The 15,812-nt window shown below is 43.7% G+C and overlaps 1 protein-coding gene across 1 annotated transcript in view; it reads right to left on the reverse strand.

Annotated features, from left to right (window-relative positions):
• The window catches only part of LOC103603645 (voltage-dependent calcium channel subunit alpha-2/delta-3-like), a gene marked incomplete at its 3' end in the record, with an annotated part of 146,050 nt that overhangs the window by 73,803 nt on the left and 56,435 nt on the right, over positions 1-15,812 (reverse strand). The gene's annotated exons all lie outside the window — the stretch shown is intronic.

A 15,812-nucleotide genomic window follows, 5' to 3' on the forward strand; every position in this document is an offset into this window, starting at 1 on the left:
CTCCAAAGCTTGATGGAAACACTGAACATTTAGAATGTAGTAATAACAGGCATTTGAAATATCTCATGAGGGCCGGCCCGGTGGCGCACTGGATGAGTGCTCCGCTTGGGAAGTGCGGCGGCGCTCCTGCCCGAGGGTTCGGATCCCACATGCAGACCGGTTCCCGCTCACTGGCTGAGCGAGGCGCGGGAGCAGCGCCGAGGGTTGCGATCCGTTGCCAGACACGGAAAAAGACAAAAAAACAAAAATATTTCAAGCAAAGTGGAGAAACATAAAACAAATCAATAACAATAATGATAAATAATCTCTATATCCACTATTCAGCCTTGCCAAATCTTGTCAGTTTTGCCATGTTGGTTTTTGCTTCTTTTCTCTCTTTTCCCTATCCTTTGCTTTCCTTTCTTCCTTCCTTTTTCCTTCCCTCCCTCCCTTGCTTTTCTCCTTTCATTTCTATGTTTAAAAGAAATAAAATATGACATAATTATTTCTGCTGAGTCTTTGGTCTTGCCATCTAAGCCCTCTAGTCACTGGTAGAAATGAATAAAAAGACAAAGGGATTTTTTAATTCAGGGAAAATATTATAAAAAAAAAGAAAACACATAATAGCACACTAGTTAATGCAGTAGGGAATACAAATAGATTGTCCTAATAATATAATCACTGTTTAATTAATTAAAAGCTATGAAATAAGTATGCAGCTGTGTTGGTGGAATAGGGAGAAGGCAGGAAGGGCTGGTGTGAAAAATCCAAAACACCATACTTTAAAGGAAATAAATAAGTAATGTCTAAAATTAACTGAAAAGCAGCAATCTCAACTAGCCAGCGGGAAATCGAGATGCTAAGGGAGTTGGAAGTGGTTGCCTCTAGGAAGTGAGGTTAGGGGTTGGAGGTGGTGGTCAGCGCCTGCTTTTTTTCTTTGTAAACTTCTTTAGAACTATTTAATTTTTTAAAATCATGTTCATATATTGCTTTGCTATGAAACCAAGTTAATTAGAAATAGAAAATGAGGCACAGAGGATTTTTAGGACAGCAAAACTATTCTGTGTGATAGTATAATGGTGAACACATGACATTACGCTTTTGGCAAAACCCATAAAACTATACAATACAAAGAGGGAACACTAATGTAAAATTAAGTTAATAATAATACATCAATATTGATTCATAATTGCAACAAAGGTACGACACTAATGTGACATGTCATTAGTAGGAGAAACTGTGTGTGACTGTGGGGAGGGTACGGGTATTATCTACACTTTCTGCTCAATTTCTCTGTAAAACTAAATCTGCTATATAAAAAAAAAGGAAAGAAAAGAAAATTCTGGAAGAAATAGAAAGTGAGGCATTAAGAAAAGCAAATAACCAGCAGATTCAAGCTCCTGACACCAAGACTCATTCAGGCCTAAAGCTATTTCTCTCTTTGTTCATTCTTCCCTGTGCCCAAACCAGAAGGTAAGCACACCTGGAAGCTGCAGCCACGGTGGGAAGTGGATGGGAGAACCCAGAAGCCAGTCTCTACTCCTTAGGTCAGAGTCTAAATCTGGGATGCTGTGGCTGAAGTACACATGATTGCTGGGCTCTGGAGAATAATCACTTGGTAAACCCTATTTGAAGTTTGTACATGACTGAGGACACAGTTTTGCAAGAAGGAAACTGATCCCACACATACCACAAGTGATCATCTCTGGATGGAACAGTTTCCAAATAAATCAAGTAGGTTTGCTGAAAGACAGCTGTCTTCACCATTTTACAAGGCTGAAGTTTAACCCATGGTGAGCAGTTTCCATTTGTAATACAGCTCAGACAGGTGCAAATGGAGCTGCAGAGCTGGGTGGTAGGGAAAAGGCCACTGCAAGTCCTTGAAGCCTCTGTCCCAGGTCCAAGGGACACTCACCCCAGCACTTGGCTGAGTGTCCTTTCCTCTAGAGGTCAAAGGCATCCATTTGCAACTTCATGATTAAAATTCTACCAAGATCCCATTAACAGGAATAAATTATTACCTCACTAAAACTTAATCTTGTAACATCCCACAAACCATTAAGTATTATGGGTTGTCTTCTCTTGTCACAAAAGACAATGAAAACAATATGGGATGTTGTGTGGGGAGCGACGATAGATATTGAAAAACCCAAATGCCATCAAGACTTTATTTACTGCTCACCCACATAATCCCAGCATTGTAAAAATGATGAACAATGAATGGAGGGGGAAAAAGACACAGACAAAACTGGAGTCTTAAAGCTCTAGTCCTGAGCCAATAAGTAGTTTGAAAATAGTGTCCGTCAGGATCCATATGTTTTCTGCATGTGTAAGAATACTCTTACACAGGGGGCTTACTTCATAACTGAGATTCTTTTTCATTTAATTCAGTCATATTAGATTATGGGGCTGATTATGATCATATCCACAAATCAGTATTTTAACAGAGTTTCCATGGAAACACTATATGCCCCTGTTTTTTAACTTTTTGGACAAGGCTTTGCCTGTTTAACAACTTGAACAAGTTTGACGAGGACAACATGTTTTGTTTAAGTTACATTAACTGGGGCCAATATTTCCTAATTGCATTACCAGGAGAAACATTCACGGCATTACTTGTACCATGGAAAACCTCCCCTAGTCCAGCGTTCGATTTGCTTTAATCACTGCAGAACAGGAAACATACCAGGATTGCCTTGCCTTATCAAGTTTTAAATGTGTTAACTGGTTTTAAATCTATGAAATAATCTCCCTTATTAAATGACAAAGTTAGTCCTATTAAGAGGATCGGCATTTATGGCTATATCCATTTATTTCTCAAAATGCAAACATACAGATAACTTTAGCTCCCTGCTAGAGAGGTGCCCTCATGGTGCATAGACATATGCTCTTTTTTGCACATGGGTTTCAGAAAAGTTCCACAAAAACAGCCCCCTTCCCCCCAAAAGAACCTCAGTAATATCAAGCAAAAAATAAATGCAAAAGTGATATCCAGGGGACGAGGACTTTTCATAAAGCACTCTTTCTGTTTGTTTTTGGCCTTTTTAGGCATTCACAGCCACACAACCAGAGACATTTACTTCTAACAGTCAACAATTTGGGAGTAGCCTCTAGCAAAGTTTTTGAAAATGCTGCACTATATAAAGACATGGGGGAAGGGGGGTTTAGGGACTGATGTCAGAGTTCACCCTGATAGCATATAAAACATATGGCCCGAAGCTCTGTGAGATGTATGTGTCTGAAATGCTGGTGGAGTTTAATAAAATATCGGTGAGGAATAGTTTAATTTTACAGCATTAGGCACTGAGGCAGTAATTTGAGTGGAGTGAGCTGTATTTTAATACATCAAAGTATGCCATACTACAGTGAAGCTGAATATATTTTTAAAAGACATACATTCCTTATTCAGAATTACTACACTCCAAAACCTTCTTTCTTAAGGAGGATACCTAGACAGCAGGCACAGTTTTTCAAGAGCTACCTGTCTTACTTTAAAAACTACACATATATCTCAAAAGTTAGTTAATCCATTTCCAGGCAAATGCCTTTTATGGGGGGCGGGGGGGGACAGGGTTGTGGACGGAGACTGGAAACCAACATGGTGAGTGTGTGATTCTTTCCTGCCCACAGAAGTTCGTGCTGTCCAGTGGGGTGGCTGTAAGATCCGCACTCCCCGCACTTCCGCCCCTCTTTGTGAAATGCTTATCTGCTCAGCTCTGAGTCCAGGCATCCTGTCCTCTGTACTGTGACCTAGAAGTCCGCTGTAAGATCCGCACTCCCCGCACTTCCGCCCCTCTTTGTGAGATGCTTATCTGCTCAGCTCTGAGTCCAGGCATCCTGTCCTCTGTACTGTGACCTAGAAGTCCTCTGTGTGAAGGGAGTGGCCACCCACTTCTACTCTCTTGCAGGGCTTGCTCTGTCTTCAGAGTCTGATGCTCTAGAGCGGACATGGCCGAGGGGCCTTGTTCCTGTGGTTGTGCAAACAATTGCCTGGGTGGAGGGGCAGGAGCAGGCCCTGAGAATTCCATGCCTCTCCTGCTACTGGTCTACAGATCAAAGGGAGTTCTCTCCTTCCTGCCCAGCGATGAAGAGAGGGTGGAGGGCTGCAGCAGCCGCTTCTGAACAGGAGAGCAGCCATGACAAATGTGTCCGAGATCTGACTGATAGCACTCTTCTGGGGGACGGACCAGATTAGTGCTAACTCTCTGCACAAAATGCCCTGCTTGCCTCTCCTCTGGCCCCTGAGCGCTCTCCCCCACCTTGGCCACAGCAGACAGCAGGCTCTCCTCTGTTCCCTGCAGCCTGTGCCTCCAAAAACAATGGGCAGTGGAGACCTACAAGGGTGGACGTCTTCCTGGGTAGGGGTGGGTGAATTATTTCAAAGTCTGTTTTGTCTGGGCTAAAGTTTTTTTTTAGGGCCCTTCTTTGGCTTTCCCCCCAATGCAAGGGGAAGGGACTGGGAAGAATAAGATGAGATCAAAGAACATTGTAATTCAAATGATTTGTAGTTAAGCAGACATGGTTCAAGTCCCAGCTCTACCACTTACAAACTGTGATTTTGGGCAACTGACTCCACTTCACCAAGTCTCAGTTTTTTCTTCAGTAAGATGTGGAAGATAATAGATTCTCCCCTGGAATTGTGGAGAAATAACATGACTGTCTCCAGGTAAAGCACCTCATGTCTGAGACCTTCTGAGCATTCTGTGAGTTTTAGCTGCTGAGATTCAACCCTGAGAATTTAGGGACTCACGGTGTCAGTAACAGCAAATTGGATTTTTAGACAGAGGACGAGCTAAACAAAGGAGGAGCTGCTAAGTAACAGGGCCTCCCCACCTTAAATGCTGAGCTGGCTTCACAGGTTCCTCTGGGCCCCAGTTCACTGCCCAATATGTGTCCCTTTCAGAACAGCTTCCTCTGGACTGGGCACTTTATTTTCTCAGGCCAATGGACATGCTGTGTAGAGAAAGCTTCAGTAAGGTAGCATATACAAGGCTCACCTTGACCGCTGCCTACAGCAAACCCTTGGCAATCACAGGGGGCTCTGATGCAGATCGTCCAACATGCCCAAATTCAAAAACATGAATGCCTATGCCATTCACAACTTTTCTGGAATCACATTTCCAGTGCAAGCTGTGGGTTTCCCATGCAAACACACAGACCACAACTTAACTTCTTTTTCAACATGCCCTAAAATTATGTCTCTCACTTGAAGGCCATTATTAAAAATAAAGAATTAACTTATTTTTACCACTGTAGAAAAATTACCATGTTCATGAAGACAAGGAGAAGACAGCAGGTTTACATCAAGATGTAGAAGTGGGCTCAGTCGGTAGCTTCCTAGGGCATGATTCAAATTCTCCTCCCAGCACTTGGCTTTGTATTACTGACTTTAGGGGCACTTAGGTTAGTCAGATTTGCAAATGGGAAAGATCTAATTCAGGAACACCTATTAGGATTATGTCAGCATGGTCCCTGTGTCTGTCTGATGTGTGTGCCTCGAGCACTGGACTAGAAAGGGTTCTGAGGCCATGGCTGGCCTCTTGGGCTGTGGAGGGAGGCTGCCATGGGCCCACAAAGCAGGGACACAAGCTGCGGGACACAAACCCTCGTTTGCCACTCCTGGTCTGCTGGGTGTCTCATCCACTCTAACATCCACACAAACTCATAGGAGGGAAAGTTCCATTTCACCAGAGCAACACCAGCAAGGCTGGTGCTGCCTTGACTGCCCTAGACTCAGGCACTCATGTGGCAAGGACAGCAGCTCCTCCATTCTGCTGCCTTTGGGGCACATGTGAAATGGATTTACCCACTACTGCTAACTGTACATAGATGCTGGGATTTGATAAACATGCACTGAGATTTAGTAATGCTTGCAAAGTTGCCATCCTCTCTACCTCCTCTAAGAAGTGTGCAGAAGACAGCAACATGCATCGTTCTAGTTATGGTGAGAGGGGAGAGCTGCCAAAGGACGCCACCCATGAGGTGAAAGACTTCCCCAGTATAGTACAAGGTGCGCTGCAGGGCGCTGGTCTCGACCCAAAAGCCAGACGTCGGTATTCTCGCAAAAGTGTGTGTGTGAGAGAGAGGGAGGGAGGAAGGGAGGAAAAGAGGAAAGGAGGGAGGAAGAGAGAGAGAGAGAGAGACAGAGAGACAGAGAGACGGAGAGAGAGATTTTCAATATTACTAATAAAATCACTGTGAAAGATGGGGATGAGGGGCTCAGCAACTGGCTTCTTCACTTCTTCTCCAGCATCCACTTACCCCAGCTCTCCCCTCACCCTCTGTGCTGTAACCACAGTGTATCTCTCTCTGACCTCTCAGCCTAACACATGTCATGTCCTTACCTGGAATGGCCCTCGTACCTTCTCTTCTCTGCAGTAAATTCTAGCTCATACTTCAGATTTCGGCCTGGTTATAACATCCATAGAAATGCCTGCCCCAACCTCCCTCGTCAAATTCCCTGCTTCTATTCTCTTACAGCACCGTGGACCTCCTCTTCCTACCACTTTTTTTTTTTTTCCTTTTTGTCTTTTTTACTGACCAGTAACGGGATCGCAACCCTTGGTGTCGTGCCCGTACCGGGGACCGGCAACGGGATCGCAACCCTCGGTGTTGCGCCCGCACCGCGCTCAGCCAGTGAGCGGGAACCGGTCTCCTCATAGGATCCGAACCCTCGGCGGGAGCACCGCCCACCAAGCTGGCCCTCCTACCACTTTTTGTGGCTGCAATTTTTCATGTATTTGTATGGCTGTATAATAAATGTCTGTCTCCTTTTCAGGCTGTAGTAATCATCTAGACTGTAGGTCCATTTACTTAGCAGTTTCTTATTTTGATGCCCATAATATCCCCAAACACAGAGCCTAGCAGGTTAGAAACACTCAGTAGATGTTTCTTTAATAAAGAAAAAATACGCAACAAAGGAGTCCAGAATGAGGATCCGTTTAGTACACCTTATTTTTATATAAGGATGTTCTTTTCACCTTCAGGAGAAATTTAAAACACCAATAAAAGAAATGTCAGTCCCTAAGAAGGAAACGCCTACGTTGTTCATTCTCAGGAGAGTCTCCGTAGATCTAACCATCTTAGCTCTTCATCACACACAGCAGCAGTGCACAAGCTGCATTTCCAAATGCTTTCGTGGCAGGAGCAACTCGAGGCCATGGATAGAAACGTATAAACATCAGCTGCAGCAGCGAGAGCGATACACACAGTTTATTTTCTCCTCAGCCCTCATTAGAATCACAAATGAAATGTTGACAACACATGAAGGAGCCTGCTTGCTGAACACAAATGTTTCCACTCCTATCAACCTCGAAACTCTGATAGTCATGCTCCATGATGAAAGCTAAACAGCCCTGGGGAGATGACTACATGCTTTCTCTAATTATGCGAGGATGGGGAAAAGAACCTCCTACCAACTATCAGCAGGAAAACCTTAAAAAATAACAGCACAAGCACATAGTAGGTGGCCAGAGATGGGAATACTTGAGTTAAGTGAAAGAATGAGAATATTACCATGGTTCCAGAATGGGAAGGTGCCCATGATAAACCCGGATGGAGGCTGCATCAGAGTCAAAGCAGAGCCTTGATTTTACTTACAAACATTCCACATGAAGGTTGTAGTTGCACGACACTAACAACCTACTTTCTTTTGTTTATGGAGCTATTTTGATGACAAGCAGAGATACGCAGAGCACAGATTTACCGGGACTGAAATTGATTCTAGGCAAACTCACATAAACACATGCTTTATAATCCCAAAGATGGTGAACTCTGTCCACAGGCAAAACACTCCTTTGCATAGGACACAACACCGAGGGTTGCGATCCCGTTGCCGGTCCCCGGTCCGGTCCGGGGGCAACACTGAGGGTTGCGATCCGTGGCCGGACACGGAAAAAGACAGAAGACAAAAAAAAAAAAATAAAAAGAGAAAAAGTAAAACACAGACTTATTAGTGCATCACAACATACATACACTAAGCTATAACTTAAAAATATGAAACATACATTGTAATCTATTACAGAAACTGCACTAACATGTTATAATAAAAGTACAAAAGCAAATAAAAATTCACCAAGAGGAGCCACGCAAAATGCTCATTTTACGTGTAACATGAGTAAACAATCAAACATGAGCATGAATTTGATTCCAATTTATATTGTCGGGGCAGGGACAAAAGTAGCCAATCAAAAGATCTAAGTAAAACAACTTGTCAGTGTGAGGCTCTGGCCAGGTTTCCTAAACTGCCATGTTTCTCGATCCCTTTGTTTCTTTCATTAGCTTTATGTCAACCAGCATCTGTCTATGTTTACTCCACTGGCCGCATGAGCTCACTAATTACCTTTAATCATACTTATCTGAAATACATCTTTATCTTCATGTAAGTACTCCGTGCAGGAAAACCAAGTGCTGGAAGGAGGAGGTTAGGAAGATATTGGAATGGAAGGTCCGTATTTCCTTTAACCCTGAGGGTGCAGGGAGGATGGGCCCCAAAATGCATCTAGGTCTGCCTCTGCTACCATCTAAAGTTCTCCAACAAGGATTTCTGAGATTTGGTTCTCTTGGAGTTGGACAGTGTCAAGGAAGTCCTACCTCATTCAAGTGAAATCACGTGCAGTCTTCTAACAAGTTCAAGGTGATGAGAAGACTAGCATCAACTTTGACATGATAAATAGGATTACTAAATAGTACCCCACAAACTGGTAGGCTCTTTGAAGGCTAAGGGCCAGCATGCTATGTCTTTTGTAGTCTTTGTAGCGTCTAACTCAGTCTCAGGCCCTGTGGACAAGTGGATGCTGAAAAGCAGTCTCAAAGATTTTGGCCACTATCTTCCTTAGCTTTAGGGAGGTTGGAGGCAAACATTTCATACCCACCAATTCATTAATTTTATCAGACAACTCAAGGCCTGCTGAAGAGAGTTTAAGCTCTATAGCTATTTATATGAATTAAAATGAATTACTCCAGGTATTCCTCGAACCTCCACTTGTACTTTATAGAAAGGGCAAGAAAAAACAGGGGTGAACATATCCTTTCCACCTTGTCGCTAGAGAAACCATATGGCAGCCTTGATCCTCCACTTGATGGTTCACAAGAACAAAGACGAGGGCACAGCCTCAAGATGGAAGAAGCCCGGGTCCCCGAACGATTGCATGGAAGCCAGCCCCCTGTCAATCTGAACTAGACTATGATAAGGGCAGCTGTGTGTTAAGCCATTGAGATTTGGAGGTTTAATTTTATAATAGCTAGCATGACTTTTTCTAATACAAATCCTTAGTGATATCTGGCCCATTGTAAGCACTAAATAAATGGTTGACAGGATTGTCATTTTAAAATATATTTCTAGTTCTCTTGCTATATGACTTACAGGATAATAGGTCCAAAAGAGAGAGGTCCAAAGAGGGAGAAAGGAAAGAAGGAAGGGAGGGAGGGAGGGAGGGAGGAAGGAAGGAAAAAATAATACTGAAGTTTTTTTTTAAATAGCTCTTTTTAATATTGAAGTCTTTTAAATAAAATTTATATGTGCGTGCCATTTGGTCATCCACAACTACTAGGGAAATATTTTCAGTATTATCTACATGCCTCTAAATGCCAAATTTCCTCCACGACCAAATGAAATTTATGCCTGGATCTGTGGTGCCAAGGGCTTCCTCCCCACTATCCTGGGCTGCAGCTGTCACTAGACCTGGCTGCCTTTCCCGGCGCCAGATCTCCATAGCATGTGCTTTGCCTAGGGAGCCTGCTGGCAGGGATGGAGGAACACTTTGCCATGATTTTACCAAAGTAGATGCTAAAACTGAGAGAAATGCTCATATTCATTGTATGGTCTCATCACATGCAGAGACCCCTTGACACAGAAAGAAAGATATTATCTTTGGGGCTAATCCTCTCGGACAGAGGAGGAGAACAGTATGCATGCTACATTTACACATATAAATCGGCTAGTCACTAGAGGATAAGCTCTTCTCCTCTGTAGCTTTTTAATTGCAGATATAACATGTTTGTTGCAGAGAGCTGAATATGCAGAGGTATAAACAGAAAAATAAAATTTCCTCTCTTCTTCTTAAATTGGCCCCTCGCTCCAAGTATTACTGGTTTGGTGATTGCCTTTCCCCACTCAGTCCATCTTCAGACAAAACAACAGACATTTGTAGGTTAATTCCTCCACCTTTAACCTTTTCTCCCCTCCCCGCAACATGAATGGGATTATACAATATATGAGGGTACTTCAAAAAGTTCACAGAAAGATTTATATTACCTTTCAATACTGTTTTCCACAAACGTTTTGAAGTACCCTCATATTTCCTATCCAAATTGCTTTATTTCACTTAATTTATTATAAATATCTTCCCAGATGGGTCTATTTAGTACTAACTTACTCTTTTTAAATAGCTGTATAATATTGGCTGGGAGAAAGACCTAGAACATTCTGGATTTCCAGACACCATCAATTTAAGGGTTAATAATTGTCGATTTTTTTTAGAGGAAAGTGAAATGTCAAACAGACCAATTTATATTAGGAAACATTCTGACTTAAAATGAGCAAAAGAGTATGTCTTAGAAGCTAGGAAATTCTTGAAACGTTCAAGGGTGTATCTGAAGCTAGTTCCCACATGGAAAACTGGGGTCCTGCTAGGTCTTGGTGCCAGGAGCCCCTCACAGGTAATGGCTTTGGCCTGCACTGACATTGGGCCTCTCTCCTGGGTTACTTTTTTGCAAGCACAGTTGTCTTGCCACCTCTGGATCTGGCTCAACAAGGGAGGGAGGGAGGGAGAGAAGGTGCTGCCGTCATTAGCGTGCAGATCACACATCCGCCCTTTGTTCCCCTGGCTGAGGTCAGATGGAATAAATCAATCAGCTTTTGCATCCCAAGTCTTTCAGTGTGTCTGTCCATCTTTTAATCACCAGTTTCAGTCCGTGTGTGTGCTGTCCATCTTTTAATCACCAGTTAGAGTCAGCAGGAGCACAAATGAACCAAGAAAACTCTTTCAGCAGTAAGCCACTGCTCCCAGAAACCCTTCACCTGTGGGGGCTCTCTGAATGTTCTCAGGGTATCTGCATTTTAGGTGGGAGCAGCCAGCTTGGACTCTTTGAGGCCTAAGAACACACTGCTAATAGGAGATGCCCTTGTTGTCACTTGCTCCACCAGACTTGTGCTATGCACTTCACAAATATTATTGATTTTCCCCACCCCCTAGGCGGTAAGTATTGTCTACATTCTATGGATAGGAAGCTGAGGCTCAGAGAGCCTTTGATTTGCCCAAGACCACACAGCTTTAGAGTCTAAGCAGCATGAATGTGTACTTCCTCATTTAGCCACACTGTTGGAACTGGAGGTATCCTTGACTGCTAGCAGTTCCCTACAGATGTCCTGGTCTCCCGTGCCCAGTTGTGCTGTCAGTGGATTTATCTGTCTGTCCAAGCCACCCTAAAGTTGTGTTTTATGTGCAGTGCCTTTCAAGTGTGCTCATGCTTCCTGATCAGAAAGACAGAATTGTAGACATAAGAGGAACCTAGCGACCGTCCTATCACCCCCTCATTTTATATATATTGAGACAGGATAGTGGATATGTCTGGCTGGGTGGCGGGAGTTGAGGGTGGGTGGCAGGGGGTGTGGTGAAGTAGTGATAGCAATGGTTACAGGATAGAATAGAGCAGGGTTTGCAAACCACAGCCCGTGGGCCGATCCAGTCTTCCACGTGTTTTCGTAAAGAATGTTTTACTGGAGCAGCGGCACACCCATTCGTTCATTACTGTCCTTGACTATTTTTGCACTACAACAGCAGAGTGAAGTAGTCGCAACAGAGACTGTATGACTTTCAATGTCTGAAATATTTACTACCTGGCTCTTCACAAAAAAATGTTTTCTAACCCATGGGAAAGAGAGAGGCACATGGGTAGATGTAAGAACTTTCTAGTTCTTAGAGAAAGCGTTACGTTCACAGATGTTTGTTACATTATGATGAATTGACTGAATGCTACACATGGGCCACTGATAGTCATGTATCATCAAGAAAGGATTATTATTAAATTATTAAATTCTGTGTACCTAAAAACTAGATAGGATAAGGGAAGGAGGAAAGGAGGGAAGGAGGAACAGAAGGAAGGAAGGAAGAAAGGAAAGAAGGAAGGAAGGAACCATTTAGCCCTTATTAAGATTTAAATGGCTCTTTGTCACCTGACCTACTTCATCACCTACACTTGACTTCCCTATTGAATCTGCAATGCTCAAAAAATGTTGGAGAGAAGGACAAAAGATGGCAGGCTGGGTAAAGTAGACTTTTAGGAATGAGTTTACTAGGTTCTGTGAAGTGGGAAGGGGCTTAGCCAAAGAGCAAAGCGTCCCCAAAGAACAGGCAATTGAAAATAGTCAGAATTCAATTTGTCATCTTCCACTCACAAGGGGTCTCTTCCCTCTGTACCACCATAGTGGCATGAGGGGCCATGCTTCATGGCCATTCCTCAGGACCTCCCTTCTACTGCCAAGGCAAGGTTGCCCTTCCTTCTGAGCAGCAAGGAGGTCCTGGAAGGCATTCCCATGGGGGGCTGTGACCATGGATGAAGACACTCTGGGCCATGACAGGCATTGCTTTATTTAATCCTGGGCACAGTCTCATGAAGTAAGGTCTACTGTTTGCCCCATGTTAGCGACAGGGCTCTGGGTAGGCAAGTCACTTGCTGGGAGACCTGGAGCTGGTGATGGTGGAGCTGAGATTCAAATGCAGAGCTGCCTGATTCCAGAGCCCACATTCGACTGCTCAACTATGCTGCTGGGGCCAGGGATTCCACCTCATGCTGCCTCCGTAAAAGCAAGGTTTTTACCTTACACGTAGTTGCCATCGGTGTGCGGGACATATTGGCTCACTGCAGAAGGGCACCTTCAGGCATTGAACCGCCACCTCCCAAATGGCAGGGGATTTGCACATTCAAAGACCCGGTTCCAGTCCCTGGTGGGAAAGTTCCCAGCAGCTTCAATTAGAGAACAGTCACAGTTCATTGATGCCTGATGCTCACATGGGGTGGCTTTATTGTTTTATATGTGAAAAATGAGGAAAGGGCCAGAACCTCAACATCAGGGAGACGATGAAGAAGAATTTCCAAAGTCATGCTAACCAAAAAGGGAAATTCAACAGAGAAGGTGGGGGCGGGGAGCGAGCAGCTGAGAAGTATTTGTGGCACCAGGGAGAAGAGGTTGTGTCCACTAAAGGAAACCATGGCTATGAATTTCAGAGCATCAAGACCCTGTCAACACAGCTAATCCCCACGGATGCTGGCTGAATAAGGCTGCCATGACCAAGGAAGAGCACTGTGGAAACCGTGTCAGCCTCCAGCAGGACAATTTGTCCTCATATTACACACTCTGCTGGTTCTGTTGCTAGACCCCCAGACTGAGGATCTGCATTGAGTATCCCCCAACCCGAGGAGGGTTGACACAGCGTGGTTAATAAGTCAACAGAATTCAGAAGCCACGACCGGATTAAGAAGGCAGTTTTATTTTGGTGCCCTGGACTTCAAGCAGATTAAATAATCAAAAAGGCCGAGCCACCGGGGTCATGTTTGAATGCTACAGCTGTTCACCGAGGTTTGACAGACATTCTTTATGTGGCTCGTTGTCTGAATGGGAAAGGCAGGGATGATCTCGGGGAGGCCGACACTTTAAGAAAGAAGAAAGGGCACAATCAAAAGATCCTCTTATGGAAAAAGATCCCAGCCAGATGGAGACAAGAAGAAGGGCTGCTTAAATAAGTGGTCTCCTGAAAGCGACAACTGTTTTCTCGCATTGAAGAAAAGCACAGGCAGAATTCAGAAAAAGCGGATGAAAAGCCAGGCTCCAAGTTTGCCATGCCCTTGGTTTGTTGATCTGCAAATTAATAAAGGTGGGCGACACATTCAGTGAAGACGCCTGTGGGGACTCAGCCATGGAAGGTGAGCCATGATTAATTCTGCCACCCTGTAGGAAAGCTCTCATCTGAAAAGAGGGAAGTGATCCCCTCAGAAAGGTATCTGTGGGAAATCTGTTCTCAAGTCACCTGTCTTAAAAGACTGGATGGATGTAAAAGATGTCTCTGAGTGGGAAGATTTAGGTTTGCGTCATGCTGGGTGCAGAGGAGTGGGTGGAGACCAGTGTTTGCAGCCATGTGCGGTTGGTGTATCACGGGCCATTGCTTCGAAAACATGGTGCTTGGGGTTGAGCTCAGATATTATTAGTCCCTTTGGGGGAAGGGTGGAACTGAAGAAATAATGAACAAATTGGTGACAACCTCAGAAAGACAAACCTTTCATTAATAGATTAGTGGATTATCTGGAGAACATGTTCTCTGGCATAAGAATTGATTTCCTGCAACTGAGGAATGTTCGAGCACCATAGCAAAAGTGAGGGGTGTCGGGTCATTTCTGACAGGAAGATGTTTTGGCTTAGAGAGGAGTCGTTTAGATTATTTGTAGAATTATAGAAAGGAAAACAAGGGCTTTGCTCTTCTGTATTTTGGAAACGGGAAGGGGACTATGATGTCCTGCATCCCTTGAACTAAATTAAACTGAGCAGAATCTCCTTCAGAAGGTTCTCCAAACACCTTCCCTGTTGCCCTAAAGCACTGTGAGCTCAGTAGAGAATGCAAGGAATGAAGGAGAACAGGCTCGGGGCAGTGGACAGCCACACTGTGTTTCTAGTTAAGGCCCCAACAAATAAACAAACAAACAAAACCTCTTTCAAGAGCTTTCATTATAAGTAGATAACTATTTTGAGTTTTGAATATTACCACATGGCCTTGTGACTTCTTCTGCCCCTTTAACAAAAATGCCTTTGACAGATGTTTGCCTTATTTTGAAATTCAAGTCTTGGGAAAAAAGAAGGGAGTGATATAGCTACTTTGGAGAATGATCTAGCAGTATCTAAGAAAATGTAAACTCAGCATCCTCTCTGAGCCCTACAAGGAGACGACTCTAGATTCCAGACCCTCTCCCACTTCCTGTATAGCCAAGGAGCTCCGGCCCAAGGGTGCTCTTTGCAGCATTGTTTGTAATGAAGAAAAAAACTGCAGAAATTCAAATGCACCTCAGTAAGGGGGTGGATAAATATTAAATTGAGCACAGTGTCAATATGGAATACTCTACAGCAGTTAAAAGGAATGAATTAGCTTTCTGTAAATGAATAGAGAAAATTACAGAATGAGACATGATGATGATTACATTTATATGGATTTTTTTTTTTTTTGGACCAGTAAGGGGATCGCAACCCTCGGCACGGTGTCATCTGCACCATGCTCAGCCAGTGAGCACACCGGCCATCCCTATGTAGGATCTGAACCCACGGCCTCAGTGCTACCAGCGCCACACTCTCCTGAGTGAGCCATGGGGCCGGCCCCATTTATATGGATTTTTAAAAACCACTCTGCAAAACAGTGTGTGTTTTGTGAAAAAGTATTTGACAGGCAGTGGAGCACAGTGGATAAAAACCCTGACAGATTCTGGAGGCAGACTAGCTGGATTCAAATCACAGCTCTACTACTTACTATCTGTGTGATCTTGGCAAGTGATTTAGCTTCTGTCTTCCTCAGTTTCCTCATCTTTAAAATGGGAATAATAATATAACCATATTTACAAGATTATGAGAATTAATATATATAAAACAGAATGGTGCCTGGCTCAAAATGTATGCTTTCTGGTAATTTGCCATTGTTGTTATTAACTATTGTTTTTGAAAGGTCTAGAAGGATACATGAATAATAGTGGGGGAAAGGGAAGCTCATGTTGGAAAATATTACTTGGGCACTAATCAATGCGAGTTCAACTGCATCAGTAATGCCTTGCTTCTTCAAGCTAAAAGAAAAAAGATG

Source organism: Galeopterus variegatus, unplaced genomic scaffold (genome assembly GCF_000696425.1).
Source record: "Galeopterus variegatus unplaced genomic scaffold, G_variegatus-3.0.2 Scaffold4715, whole genome shotgun sequence".
Lineage (NCBI taxonomy): Eukaryota > Metazoa > Chordata > Mammalia > Dermoptera > Cynocephalidae > Galeopterus > Galeopterus variegatus.